Source organism: Saccoglossus kowalevskii, chromosome 19 (assembly GCF_978046115.1).
Source record: "Saccoglossus kowalevskii chromosome 19, keSacKowa6.1, whole genome shotgun sequence".
Classification (NCBI taxonomy): Eukaryota; Metazoa; Hemichordata; class Enteropneusta; family Harrimaniidae; genus Saccoglossus; species Saccoglossus kowalevskii.
The window spans coordinates 30938393-30955263 of NC_140659.1; positions in this window are offsets into that span (position 1 = coordinate 30938393).

A 16871-nucleotide genomic window follows, 5' to 3' on the forward strand; every position below is an offset into this window, starting at 1 on the left:
CGTGAAATCGACGAAAGGTCAAACGAATTTCATTACGTTATATGAACATCAAAACATCGCATGGGATTAAAAAAAACGTTTAGTATTTGCGGTAGGGGGGGGGGGGTACAATATTTCATACGCATTTGATGATGGTCAATTATGAAGAAGTAAGTGTAGCTCAACGCAATATTCACTTTTCAAAATCACCATTTGGACATTGAGCTATAAAAAAGAATTCGGTCCTTTCACACAATACGCGAGATCTCATATTGAGCGAGATCCCACGTGTATCATGCATACATCTAGAAATTAGGTAATTCTAAAATTTTACCACATTTGTGCACCACCGAGGTCTTTTGGGTCCAGAAATGCAGATAATGACCCTTTAATAAATATGATATAATACATATGTAGCAAATAATTATTGATTTTGATATAATTTGTGTAAATTGTCAACACCATATTCGATACATCTGTCGTTGGTACAGTGCACGATGGGGTGACTCGCTATACAAGGACACAGACGTCGTTCTTACAGTGTGAGGAAATGTCTAAGCATGGAGTTGTTATCGTAAACACTACCACATTCACTCTAGGACTACTAAACTGTCACATTTTATTCGCTGTCATCACCATAATTATGTTTTGAAGGTCCGATGACAAATTCAAACCAATTTATAAAATTAAATAATACAACGAAAGAGACAAATTATATAATATTTGATCAAAAAGCCAATTAAATATATGTATGCAAACGAACTGGGGCATGATAGATAACCATTCCCACATCTCGAACAATAGACCATTTGTGGTATCAAGTGCTAGTCATACATTCTTTGATTACGTCATCAATTCTGCTGACTCGTTCGATGTTCGTGCATGACACGCTATTTTAATTCATGTTTACCCCATTGTGTACAAAGTGACTGTATATTTCTAGGAATATTACGTAAGTACTACATTACTATGAGTTGTTTACGTGCAAACACTTGGTGTTATATAACATAATTACTAAAAGAAAATTACGAACAAGAACGACAAAATGGCAGCTACGAACAAGAACGACAAAATGGCGGATGATTAGGACGTAATTGGTCAAAGATACCACGTGACACAGAAACCCGCAAATGGTCTATATCACTTGTTATTGCGTGCAAGTTTGACCGGAGTTGGTATAAGTTGAGATTTGACAAGCTATTTTTCACCAACCCGAGAGGAATAATGCACCATTCAATTTGTCCAGTGAATAAAATCGTGAGCAAGTCCAGCTATGTTCAATCATGTGACCGACTCCGCGACTCGCGCGACTCGCGCGACTCTATATTCAGTGGCGGCGGCACAGGGCGGGGGGGGGGGTCAGAGGGGGGCGGTCGCCCCCTTGAAAAAAAATGTTGGGGGCGTCGCATCTCCAAAATCAAACTGAAACCTTTTGCCCCTCAAAATGCAGGAAATAACGTTTCCGAGGGTCTAGATTTCAAAATTTTATAAGAGGGAGCATGCCCCCGGACCCCTTAGTAAGGTCACGCCTTCGGCGCGAGGTTGGTGAGGAGATCTCGCCCCTCCATGTAAAGTTTCGTGCCGCCGTCTCTGATATTAGAGTACCGGTGTCACCAACATCACATTAGTCTGAACATATATAACATAAATGTCAATGTTAATCCACCAGAACCAGTAATAAGGTTATTACGAGAATACCGCAAAGTATGCACGAAGGCAGTACGGTGAGCGTAGGCAGTGCGGTGAGCCTGTGCATACTTTGCGGTATTATTATGATAACCTTATTATTATTATACATCTGTTCTCTTCTTGTAGTAATAATTTAACGAGAGATAGCAACCCCAAACGACAATGAAAAATGTTTTACTCTGTGCGAACGTTTGCGTTCATAGTCAAGATTTTATATCCCTTACGTGAACAAAGGAAATTGTTCAAATGCGGCGTTAAATTGACGCACAATTTCCAAATATGGAAGACATTCAAACGCACCCGTAAAATTTTCGAACAAGTCCGCCGGCGTTTTACAGACGGATTAATTCTATTGTTGTTAGTGTCAGATTATAATATTGTAATAATGATATTTATTGATCACATGTCCATTATTAGTTACACGTTAGCAATCACACTATTAGTTTCAACAAATATATAAGCATCTAATTTTTAATCGTAAGCTGGTTAACATGGAAGGATGATAAATGCTACATTAAAGAGGCTGAATCGGGGAAAGAAGTATCTCCCTAATCGATGATTCCACGCATCGATGAACGTAGTATTACCCCAATAATCCGAAACCTCCCCAATTGATGCTCGGAGAACCCCCCACCAGTGAACGAAGGCTGAGCAATCCCGTCGGTGAATAACTTTGGTTCTGAATATACCAAATGGTTTATTGCCTTATGTGATGTTAAGAGCACTTCCCATTGAGATTACTGAAGACTCTTCAAAGTAAAATAACGATGAGTATTTTATTGGGTTATGTCTTATGATTAGACCATACTATCGAGTTTATTACACTTATGTGCCGTATATGTGCCGAATCCCCGGTGAAACGTGTCAGGAAGAAACGGACCATTTGCCCTAGTGTTAAACTTATATAAGAGTATTCTATACATAATACTAGCAGCCACGAGGTAAATGCATATATCTACAAAAACAGACACGGGGAATGAGAACAAGAGTTTTAAGAGAGCGTTGCATTCTTCAATTGTGTTTGTATCTTGACCTCGTCTGATCCCCGGTGTCACTAAGAAGTTGGCAGAAACCATTTATTTCCATTAGAGCAACATTATCTTATCACTGTCTCGTTTGTAACACCAGTACAAGGCTGTGCGCTATCACCCTTATCGGCAAATATAATCAAATGTAAAGCTGGTACACACCAATAAAGAGATTATCGTAATGACGATCAGTTTAACCTTTGACCTGACAAGACATCCCACTAAATCTGTTTAAACTGACAACAAATAAAACTATCTTCTTCGATTAAACAGCAAAACGCGAGCCCCTACCATACCATAAAATATCATCGATATATAGTACACCCGCCTGCCATATTTAAAGGGAAGTGTTCGTCGCGCCGCGTCTGTTTGATGTGGTCTTATAGCGACGTACGCAACGCGTGTTACACTGTTTGATTGCATTCGAACAGGAGCTGCGCGACGACCACCGCCCTTTAAAATACATCTTTTTGAAAAGAGACAGACTGAGAGTCTAGAATTCTTTTAGTTACATTCCTGTCAGCTCGCGCATACCCATTGAAACAATCTGGATGATTCAAGTTGACCTCGCCAAATCATAGCGCCGATAGCGCCATGAGGCACAGAATGTAAGGATGAACATGGCAAACTAGTTAAAATACGGAATGTTTGTCCCGATAATTTTATGAGCTGATGGTTTCATGAAATAAATGACAAAAAGCAAGTACACAGGCAGCCATTTTAAATTTTATTGTTCAAAACAAGGCAACTGAGGTTCATGATTAACAAGTTGGTTCAGGTTTCTCTCAGACATTCATATCAACACAGGAAATAGTACAGCAAAGTTTCAGGACGTACTATGTCAAAATATATTAGTTGTGTTCATCTTGAATTTGTGTCCAAATTGTTTTGCTGGAGCTAGAGATCATTTTGCATTTTGTTAAAGAACAGTTTGTGTTGCGGCGGGAAAGACGGGACAAGATTTGGCAGTATTTTCCGGAACTCGAAAGAGGCAGTTTGACAAGACTCGGGGGGAAACCTTGGACAGCTGGAGTGGCTCTCATAGATAGCTGCATTCAAGACAACAGTTCTGAACAAAATGTCATACCCGTAGGTACGCCAAATAAATTGTCTCCGAGAGAACGATAAGAGCAATGTTCAATAAAAATTGAATATGTAAATACATATTTGTTGGTATCCTACCACCGTAACATCAAAGCAAACACGCACTAAATAGCTTCACACCTGTTCAATCTATTGGAATAGATCAATTTACCTTAATGACCACCCTATGTGTATATTCTCGTCCCAGGGGTTGGAATAAACAGGTGTCCGTGGTCATTAGTTTACTTAATGTGCACTCTATCATAGCATCATAATCAGTCCCAAACAACGAAGTATTGAGTTACTTAGATATAAGTCTATTAACAATTTTGGGGATTATAAGTCAGAACAATTAACCCCGGAATATATTTCATAACTGAAATTCTTTCACTATAAACACGGTCAATACTAAATCAAATTTATCCGAAACATTATATTCTTGATACATTAGAAGAATTTATTCAACATCAAAAGTATCCTTGATTACTTTAACCATGAAAATAAGAGAAAATTTCAGCTTCAAACAGATTTGTTTTATCTTTGATTTCATCTGTATTGGGAGTACTGGCATTAAATTAAGTTTACCTTCAGATTTTGGAATTAACCTAATTGCTGTCATCAAAGTCGTTAAGCTCAAAAATATCATATCTGATGACAAAATATCATATCTGATGACAAATACTGCAAAAGCGTATCTTCTGCATGGATAGTGAAGTAGAGGTAGTTACCGACATACTACTGCACATTAAATAGGTACACGAGGAATGCCGACACATCATTATATGAAAAATAAGTGTCGAAAACACATTTATTACAGATATAATTTAGATTAGGGTGGTTGATGGATGAGACAGGGTTGCTAAGTTAAATATCAGTCTTCTCGACACGGGGTGCATGTCTCTCGAGTGTAATTATCAATGGTACCTTTCCCCTCCATACACCAAGAGTCGTGATTCGGATGTGAATTTAAGAGCAACTATTATAATTAAAGTCCGGGGGTGTTCGTTTGACCGGGTCTGGTCGACGTCGGATAGTGCTATTACGATGGGAAGATGATCACATCACTATTCCAAGTAGTCACAAACATAGAACATGGTTTCTGTGGCTAATTACAATGCAAGATGTACTGTCAAAACTACAAAACACAAGTTAGGGGAGATAGTGGTGACAATTTCGGAGATTCTTGATTGGCTTACTAGCGTTATTTATAGGGAAAACACAAAACAAATATAATGATGTTTTACACAAATTGTACCTCTTTACCAACCATTGATTGACATGTAAGGCTCTCGTCATAATTGGTATTTATTGTTTCATTTAGAGAAATGACAACTTTTTTGAACATATGCAACGATGACGGACGAAGATGACATGACGTAAGAAACTCTGGCGGACGTGACATGACGTGAGAACCATTGACGGACGTGACATCGAAAAAAAAGTTGACGGACGTGACGTGAACAATTTTACAAATTCTTAGGGACGGTAGCGGCTAACACTGTCGCATACGACTTATTTACCACTTCCGTGTCACTGAGAATGTTCTAGAACCGTACTGTGTCTGGGTGGAATATTCTAGATTTTGTTTAGAAACTGGTTGAATAGGTCATAGAACACTGTAGGAGGCAATAGAAGGTAATGGAACATTCTAGAAATTGGTAGTAAGTTCCAGACTCATTATGTATGCTGATGTAATGGTCTATTTATAGACAGTGTGAGTATATATAGGGGAGTTGTTCAGCACTGAGTTCAGATCGGAGATCTCGTTGAATTGTATTGGAGTTTAAGTATCTAGTTATTGGAGTAGTGGAGTTTTACCGCGTTATTGTACTTGATGTTTGCAGAGTATAATAATACCAGTACCAGTTGAAACCTCATCTGTTGGCTCCGTGTTCGTATTTTATCATCGCCGCCAGGGAAGTCTTTCTGTTACTGTTGCCATTTTGGTATTTGAACCATCACACCTGTACTATACCAATTACGGTAATATTACGTTGCGCGTGACAAACACTTTTGTAAAATATGAACCTCAGTTGAATGTATTTTGTCATGTTCGAATCTAAAATCGGGGACAAATAAAAATTTGGCTTGGATAGGAGGTTGGCATTTAAGACAATTATAATAAAAACAAACTGGAAACTAAGAATTTTGAAACAGAATTAAACTATTGAATACAAAATTGCCACAGTAACTGAGTAGACTGGGGAAACGGCAGGCAGTGATTATATTGCAATTGTCCATATTTGTATCATTATTATATAGCAATAATTACACATTTAAATTTAAACAAAGCACAAATGGAACGTGCAAACTATGTGTAGTCCTTTTCTAAAAAGGCACAGTGAAATTTGAATAGATAATGTGTTAAACATCGTAAAACAAACAATAATAATACATTATAGGTAATTAATATTTCAAAAATATTAATAATAAAACTGAGTCTAACTAATATTCATATGAATAAACTGTGGGTGTTACTAATATGCATATAAATAAACTGTGGGTGTTACTAATATGCATATGATAAACTGTGAGTCTAACTAATATGCATATGAATAAACTTTGGGTTTTACTAATATGCATATGAATAAACTGTGAGTATTACTAATATGCATATGAATAAACTGTGGGTGTTACTAATATGCATATGAATAAACTGTGAGTGTTACTAATATGCATAAGAATAAACTGAGTGTTACTAATATGCATACGAATAAACTGTGGGTGTTACTAATATGCATATGAATAAACTGTGGGTATTACTAATATGCATATGAATAAACTGTGGGTGTTACTAATATGCATATGAATAAACTGTGAGTGTTACTAATATGCATAAGAATAAACTGAGTGTTACTAATATGCATATGAATAAACTGTGGGTGTTACTAATATGCATATGAATAAACTATGGGTATTACTAATATGCATATGAATAAACTGTGAGTGTTACTAATATGCATAAGAATAAACTGAGTGTTACTAATATGCATATGAATAAACTGTGGGTGTTACTAATATGCATATGAATAAACTGTGGGTATTACTGATATGCATATGAATAAACTGAGTGTTACTAATATGCATATGAATAAACTATGGGTGTTACTAATATGCATATAAATAAACTGTGGGTGTTACTAATATGCATATGAATAAACTGTGGGTATTACTAATATGCATATGAATAAACTATGGGTATTACTAATATGCATATGAATAAACTGTGAGTGTTACTAATATGCATAAGAATAAACTGAGTGTTACTAATATGCATATGAATAAACTGTGGGTGTTACTAATATGCATATGAATAAACTGTGGGTATTACTAATATGCATATGAATAAACTGTGGGTGTTACTAATATGCATATGAATAAACTGTGGGTGTTACTAATATGCATATGAATAAATTGTGGGTATTACTGATATGCATATGAATAAACTGTGGGTATTACTAATATGCATATGAATAAACTGTGAGTGTTACTAATATGCACATGAATAAACTGTGGGTATTACTGATATGCATATGAATGAACTGTGTGTGTTACTGATATACACATGAATGAACTGTGAGTGTTACTAATATGCATATGAATAAACTGTGGGTGTTACTAATATGCATATGAATAAACTGTAGGTATTACTAATATGCATATGAATAAACTGTGGGTATTACTAATATGCATATGAATAAACTGTGGGTATTACTAATATGCATATGAATGAACTGTGAGTGTTACTAATATGCATATGAATAAACTGTGTGTGTTACTGATATGCATATGAATGAACTGTGTGTGTTACTGATATACATATGAATGAACTGTGAGTGTTACTGATATGCATATGAATGAACTGTGAGTGTTACTGATATACATATGAATGAACTGTGAGTGTTACTGATATGCATATGAATAAACTGTGTGTGTTACTGATATGCATATGAATAAACTGTGTGTGTTACTGATATACATATGAATGAACTGTGTGTGTTACTGATATGCATATGAATGAACTGTGTGTGTTACTGATATACATATGAATGAACTGTGAGTGTTACTAATATGCATATGAATAAACTGTGTGTGTTACTGATATGCATATGAATGAACTGTGAGTGTTACTGATATACATATGAATGAACTGTGAGTGTTACTAATATGCATATGAATAAACTGTGTGTGTTACTGATATACATATGAATGAACTGTGAGTGTTACTGATATGCATATGAATGAACTGTGAGTGTTACTAATATGCATATGAATAAACTGTGTGTGTTACTGATATACATATGAATGAACTGTGTGTGTTACTGATATGCATATGAATGAACTGTGTGTGTTACTGATATACATATGAATGAACTGTGAGTGTTACTAATATGCATATGAATAAACTGTGTGTGTTACTGATATGCATATGAATGAACTGTGAGTGTTACTGATATACATATGAATGAACTGTGAGTGTTACTAATATGCATATGAATAAACTGTGTGTGTTACTGATATACATATGAATGAACTGTGAGTGTTACTGATATGCATATGAATGAACTGTGTGTGTTACTGATATACATATGAATGAACTGTGAGTGTTACTAATATGCATATGAATAAACTGTGTGTGTTACTGATATACATATGAATGAACTGTGAGTGTTACTAATATGCATATGAATAAACTGTGTGTGTTACTGATATGCATATGAATGAACTGTGAGTGTTACTGATATACATATGAATGAACTGTGAGTGTTACTGATATGCATATGAATGAACTGTGTGTGTTACTGATATACATATGAATGAACTGTGAGTGTTACTAATATGCATATGAATAAACTGTGTGTGTTACTGATATACATATGAATGAACTGTGAGTGTTACTAATATGCATATGAATAAACTGTGTGTGTTACTGATATGCATATGAATGAACTGTGAGTGTTACTGATATACATATGAATGAACTGTGAGTGTTACTGATATGCATATGAATGAACTGTGTGTGTTACTGATATACATATGAATGAACTGTGAGTGTTACTAATATGCATATGAATAAACTGTAGGTATTACTAATATGCATATGAATAAACTGGTGTTACTAATATGCATATGAATAAACTGGTGTTACTAATATGCATATGAATAAACTGTGTGTGTTACTGATATACATATGAATGAACTGTGGGTGTTACTAATATGCATATGAATAAACTGTGGGTATTACTAATATGCATATGAATAAACTGTAGGTATTACTAATATGCATATGAATAAACTGTAGGTATTACTAATATGCATATGAATAAACTGTGTGTGTTACTGATATGCATATGAATGAACTGTGTGTGTTACTAATATGCATATGAATAAACTGGTGTTACTAATATGCATATGAATAAACTGGTGTTACTAATATGCATATGAATAAACTGGTGTTACTAATATGCATATGAATAAACTGGTGTTACTAATATGCATATGAATAAACTGTAGGTATTACTAATATGCATATGAATAAACTGTAGGTATTACTAATATGCATATGAATAAACTGTAGGTATTACTAATATGCATATGAATAAACTGTGTGTGTTACTGATATGCATATGAATGAACTGTGTGTGTTACTGATATACATATGAATGAACTGTGAGTGTTACTAATATGCATATGAATAAACTGTAGGTATTACTAATATGCATATGAATAAACTGGTGTTACTAATATGCATATGAATAAACTGGTGTTACTAATATGCATATGAATAAACTGTGTGTGTTACTGATATACATATGAATGAACTGTGGGTGTTACTAATATGCATATGAATAAACTGTGGGTATTACTAATATGCATATGAATAAACTGTAGGTATTACTAATATGCATATGAATAAACTGTAGGTATTACTAATATGCATATGAATAAACTGTGTGTGTTACTGATATGCATATGAATGAACTGTGTGTGTTACTAATATGCATATGAATAAACTGGTGTTACTAATATGCATATGAATAAACTGGTGTTACTAATATGCATATGAATAAACTGGTGTTACTAATATGCATATGAATAAACTGGTGTTACTAATATGCATATGAATAAACTGTAGGTATTACTAATATGCATATGAATAAACTGTAGGTATTACTAATATGCATATGAATAAACTGTAGGTATTACTAATATGCATATGAATAAACTGTGTGTGTTACTGATATGCATATGAATGAACTGTGTGTGTTACTAATATGCATATGAATAAACTGTGTGTGTTACTGATATACATATGAATGAACTGTGGGTGTTACTAATATGCATATGAATAAACTGGTGTTACTAATATGCATATGAATAAACTGGTGTTACTAATATGCATATGAATAAACTGTGTGTGTTACTGATATGCATATGAATGAACTGTGTGTGTTACTGATATACATATGAATGAACTGTGAGTGTTACTAATATGCATATGAATAAACTGTGTGTGTTACTGATATACATATGAATGAACTGTGGGTATTACTAATATGCATATGAATAAACTGTAGGTATTACTAATATGCATATGAATAAACTGTAGGTATTACTAATATGCATATGAATAAACTGTGGGTGTTACTAATATGCATATGAATAAACTGTAGGTATTACTAATATGCATATGAATAAACTGTGGGTATTACTAATATGCATATGAATAAACTGTGAGTCTAACTAATATTCATATGAATAAACTGTGGGTGTTACTAATATGCATATGAATAAATTGTGAGTGTTGCTAATATGCATATGGATAAACTGTGTGTATTACTAATATGTATATGAATAAACTGTGGGTATTACTAATATGCATATGAATAAACTGTGGGTGTTACTAATATGCATATGAATAAACTGGTGTTACTAATATGCATATGAATAAACTGTGAGTGTTACTAATATGCATATGGATAAACTATGGGTGTTACTAATGCGCATATGAATAAACTGTGGGTATTACTAATATGCATATGAATAAACTGTGGGTATTACTAATATGTATATGAATAAACTGTGGGTGTTACTAATATGCATATGAATAAATTGTGAGTGTTACTAATATGCATATGAACAAACTGTGGGTGTTACTAATATGCATATGAATAAACTGTGGGTGTTAATAATATGCATATGAATAAACTGTGGGTGTTGCTAATATGCATATGAATAAACTGTGGGTGTTACTAATAAGCATATGAATGAACTGTGGGTGTTACTAATATGCATATGAATAAACTGTGAGTGTTACTAATATGCATATGAATAAACTGTGGGTGTTACTAATATGCATATGAATAAACTGTGAGTGTTACTAATATGCATATGAATAAACTGTGGGTATTACTAATATGCATATGAATAAACTGTGGGTGTTACTAATAAGCATATGAATGAACTGTGGGTGTTACTAATATGCATATGAATAAACTGTGAGTGTTACTAATATGCATATGAATAAACTGTGGGTGTTACTAATATGCATATGAATAAACTGTGAGTGTTACTAATATGCATATGAATAAACTGTGGGTGTTACTAATATGCATATGAACAAACTGTGGGTGTTACTAATATGCATATGAAATAACTGTGGGTGTTAATAATATGCATATGAATAAACTGTGGGTGTTGCTAATATGCATATGAATAAACTGTGGGTGTTACTAATATGCATATGAATAAACTGTGGGTGTTGCTAATATGCATATGAATAAACTGTGGGTGTTACTAATAAGCATATGAATGAACTGTGGGTGTTACTAATATGCATATGAATAAACTGTGAGTGTTACTAATATGCATATGAATAAACTGTGGGTGTTACTAATATGCATATGAATAAACTGTGAGTGTTACTTATATGCATATGAATAAACTGTGGGTGTTACTAATATGCATATGAATAAACTGTGGGTGTTACTAATATGCATATGAATAAACTGTGAGTGTTACTAACATGCATAATACCCAGTTGATCCATATGTATATTAGTAACACCCACAGTTTATTCATATGCATATTAGTAACACCAGTGTATTCATATGCATTTTAGTAACACCAGTTTATTCATATGCATATTAGTAACACCAGTGTATTCATATGCATTTTAGTAACACCAGTTTATTCATATGCATATTAGTAACACCAGTGTATTCATATGCATTTTAATAACACCAGTTTATTCATATGCATATTAGTAACACCAGTTTATTCATATGCATAATAGTAACACCAGTTTATTCATATGCATATTAGTAACACCAGTGTATTCATATGCATTTTAATAACACCAGTTTATTCATATGCATATTAGTAACACCAGTGTATTCATATGCATTTTAATAACACCAGTTTATTCATATGCATATTAGTAACACCAGTTTATTCATATGCATAATAGTAACACCAGTTTATTCATATGCATATTAGTAACACCAGTGTATTCATATGCATTTTAATAACACCAGTTTATTCATATGCATATTAGTAACACCAGTGTATTCATATGCATTTTAATAACACCAGTTTATTCATATGCATTTTAGTAACACCAGTTTATTCATATACATATTAGTAACACCAGTGTATTCATATGCATTTTAATAACACCAGTTTATTCATATGCATATTAGTAACACCAGTTTATTCATATGCATAATAGTAACACCAGTTTATTCATATGCATATTAGTAACACTCAGTGTATTCATATGCATATTAGTAACACCAGTTTATTCTTATGCATACTAGTAACACCAGTTTATTCATATACATATTAGTAAGACCAGTGTATTCATATGCATATTAGTAATACCCACAGTTTATTCATATGCATATTAGTAACACCAGTTTTTTCATATGCATATTAGTAAGACCAGTGTATTCATATGCATATTAGTAACACCAGTTTATTCATATGCATATTAGTAACACCCACAGTTTATTCATATGCATATTAGTAACACCAGTTTATTCATATGCATATTAGTAAGACCAGTGTATTCATATGCATATTAGCAATACCCACAGTTTATTCATATGCATATTAGTAACACCAGTTTACTCATATGCATATTAGTAACACCCACAGTTTATTCATATGCATATTAGTAACACCCACAGTCTATTCATATGCATATTAGTAACACCAGTTTATTCATATGCATATTAGTAACACCAGTTTATTCATATGCATATTAGTAAGACCAGTGTATTCATATGCATATTAGTAACACCAGTTTATTCATATGCATATTAGTAACACCCACAGTTTATTCATATGCATATTAGTAACACCAGTTTATTCATATGCATATTAGTAAGACCAGTGTATTCATATGCATATTAGTAACACCCACAGTTTATTCATATGCATATTAGTAACACCAGTTTATTCATATGCATATTAGTAACACCAGTTTATTCATATGCATATTAGTAAGACCAGTGTATTCATATGCATATTAGTAACACCCACAGTATATTCATATGCATATTAGTAACACCCACAGTTTATTCATATGCATATTAGTAATACCCACAGTTTATTCATATGCATATTAGTAACACCGGTTTACTCATATGCATATTAGTAACACTCACAGTTTATTTATATGCATATTAGTAACACCAGTTTATTCATATGCATATTAGCAATACCCACAGTTTACTCATATGCATATTAGTAATACCCACAGTTTATTCATATGCATATTAGTAATACCCACAGTTTACTCATATGCATATTAGTAATACCCACAGTTTATTCATATGCATATTAGTAATACCCACAGTTTACTCATATGCATATTAGTAATACCCACAGTTTATTTATATGCATATTAGTAACACTCACAGTTTATTCATATGCATATTAGTAATACCCACAGTTTACTCATATGCATATTAGTAATACCCACAGTATATTCATATGCATATTAGTAATACCCACAGTTTACTCATATGCATATTAGTAATACCCACAGTTTATTCATATGCATATTAGTAACACTCACAGTTTATTCATATGCATATTAGAAATACCCACAGTTTATTCATATGCATATTAGTAACACTCACAATTTATTCATATGCATGTTAGTAACACTCACAGTTTATTCTTATGCATATTAGTAATACCCATAGTTTATTCATATGCATATTAGTAACACTCACAGTTTATTCATATGCATATTAGTAATACACACAGTTTATTCATATGCATAGTAGTAACACACACAGTTTATTCATATGCATATTAGTAATACCCACAGTTTATTCATATGCATATTAGTAAGACCAGTGTATTCATATGCATATTAGTAACACCCACAGTTTATTCATATGCATATTAGTAATACACACAGTTTATTCATATGTATAGTAGTAACACACACAGTTTATTCATATGCATATTAGCAATACCCACAGTTTACTCATATGCATATTAGTAATACCCACAGTTTATTCATATGCATATTAGTAATACCCACAGTTTACTCATATGCATATTAGTAATACCCACAGTTTATTCATATGCATATTAGTAATACCCACAGTTTACTCATATGCATATTAGTAATACCCACAGTTTATTCATATGCATATTAGTAACACTCACAGTTTATTCATATGCATATTAGTAACACCCACAGTTTACTCAAATGCATATTAGTAACACCAGTTTATTCATATGCATATTAGTAACACCAGTTTATTCATATGCATATTAGTAAGACCAGTGTATTCATATGCATATTAGTAACACTCACAGTTTACTCAAATGCATATTAGTAACACCAGTTTATTCATATGCATATTAGTAACACCAGTTTATTCATATGCATATTAGTAAGACCAGTGTATTCATATGCATATTAGTAACACCCACAGTTTATTCATATGCATATTAGTAACACCAGTTTATTCATATGCATATTAGTAACACCAATTTATTCATATGCATATTAGTAACACCAGTTTATTCATATGCATATTAGTAATACCCACAGTTTATTCATATGCATATTAGTAACACCCACAGTTTATTCATATGCATTTTAGTAACACCAGTTTATTCATATGCATATTAGTAATACCCACAGTTTATTCATATGCATATTAGTAACACCAGTTTATTCATATGCATATTAGTAACACCCACAGTTTATTCATATGCATTTTAGTAACACTAGTTTATTCATATGCATATTAGTAACACCAGTGTATTCATATGCATTTTAATAACACCAGTTTATTCATATGCATATTAGTAACACCAGTTTATTCATATGCATACTAGTAACACCAGTTTATTCATATGCATATTAGTAAGACCAGTGTATTCATATGCATATTAGTAACACCCACAGTTTATTTATATGCATATTAGTAACACCAGTTTATTCATATGCATATTAGTAACACCAGTTTATTCATATGCATATTAGTAAGACCAGTATATTCATATGCATATTAGTAACACCCACAGTTTATTCATATGCATATTAGTAACACCAGTTTATTCATATGCATATTAGTAACACCAGTTTATTCATATGCATATTAGTAAGACCAGTGTATTCATATGCATATTAGTAACACCCACAGTTTATTCATATGCATATTAGTAACACCAGTTTATTCATATGCATATTAGTAACACCGGTTTACTCATATGCATATTAGTAACACCCACAGTTTATTCATATGCATATTAGTAACACACACAGTTTATTCATATGCATATTAGTAACACCAGTTTATTCATATGCATATTAGTAAGACCAGTGTATTCATATGCATATTAGTAACACCCACAGTTTATTCATATGCATATTAGTAACACCAGTTTATTCATATGCATATTAGTAACACCGGTTTACTCATATGCATATTAGTAACACCCACAGTTTATTCATATGCATATTAGTAACAACCACAGTTTATTCATATGCATATTAGTAATACCCACAGTTTATTCATATGCATATTAGTAACACACACAGTTTATTCATATGCATATTAGCAATACCCACAGTTTATTTATATGCATATTAGTAACACCAGTTTATTCATATGCATATTAGTAACACACACAGTTTATTCATATGCATATTAGCAATACCCACAGTTTATTCATATACATATTAGTAACACCAGTTTGTTCATATGCATATTAGTAACACCAGTTTATTCATATGCATATTAGTAACACCAGTTTATTTATATGCATATTAGTAACACCAGTTTATTCATATGCATATTAGTAACACCCACAGTTTATTCATATGCATATTAGTAACACCAGTTTATTCATATGCATATTAGTAACACCCACAGTTTATTCATATACATATTAGTAACACCAGTTTATTCATATACATATTAGTAACACCAGTTTATTCATATGCATATTAGTAACACCAGTTTATTCATATACATATTAGTAACACCAGTTTATTCATATGCATATTAGTAACACCAGTTTATTCATATGCATATTAGTAACACCAGTTTATTCATATACATATTAGTAATACCCACAGTTTACACTATACATATTAGTAACACCCACAGTTTATTCATATGCATATTAGTAACACCAGTTTATTTATATGCATATTAGTAACACCAGTTTATTCATATGCATATTAGTAACACCCACAGTTTATTCACATGCATATTAGTAACACCAGTTTATTCATATGCATATTAGTAACACCCACAGTTTATTCATATACATATTAGTAACACCAGTTTATTCATATACATATTAGTAACACCAGTTTATTCATATGCATATTAGTAACACCAGTTTATTCATATGCATATTAGTAAAACCCACAGTTTATTCATATGCATATTAGTAAGACCAGTTTATTCATATGCACATTAGTAACACCCACAGTTTATTCATGTGCATATTAGTAACACCCACAGTTTATTCATATACATATTAGTAACACCAGTTTATTCATATGCATATTAGTAACACCAGTTTATTCATATGCATATTAGTAAC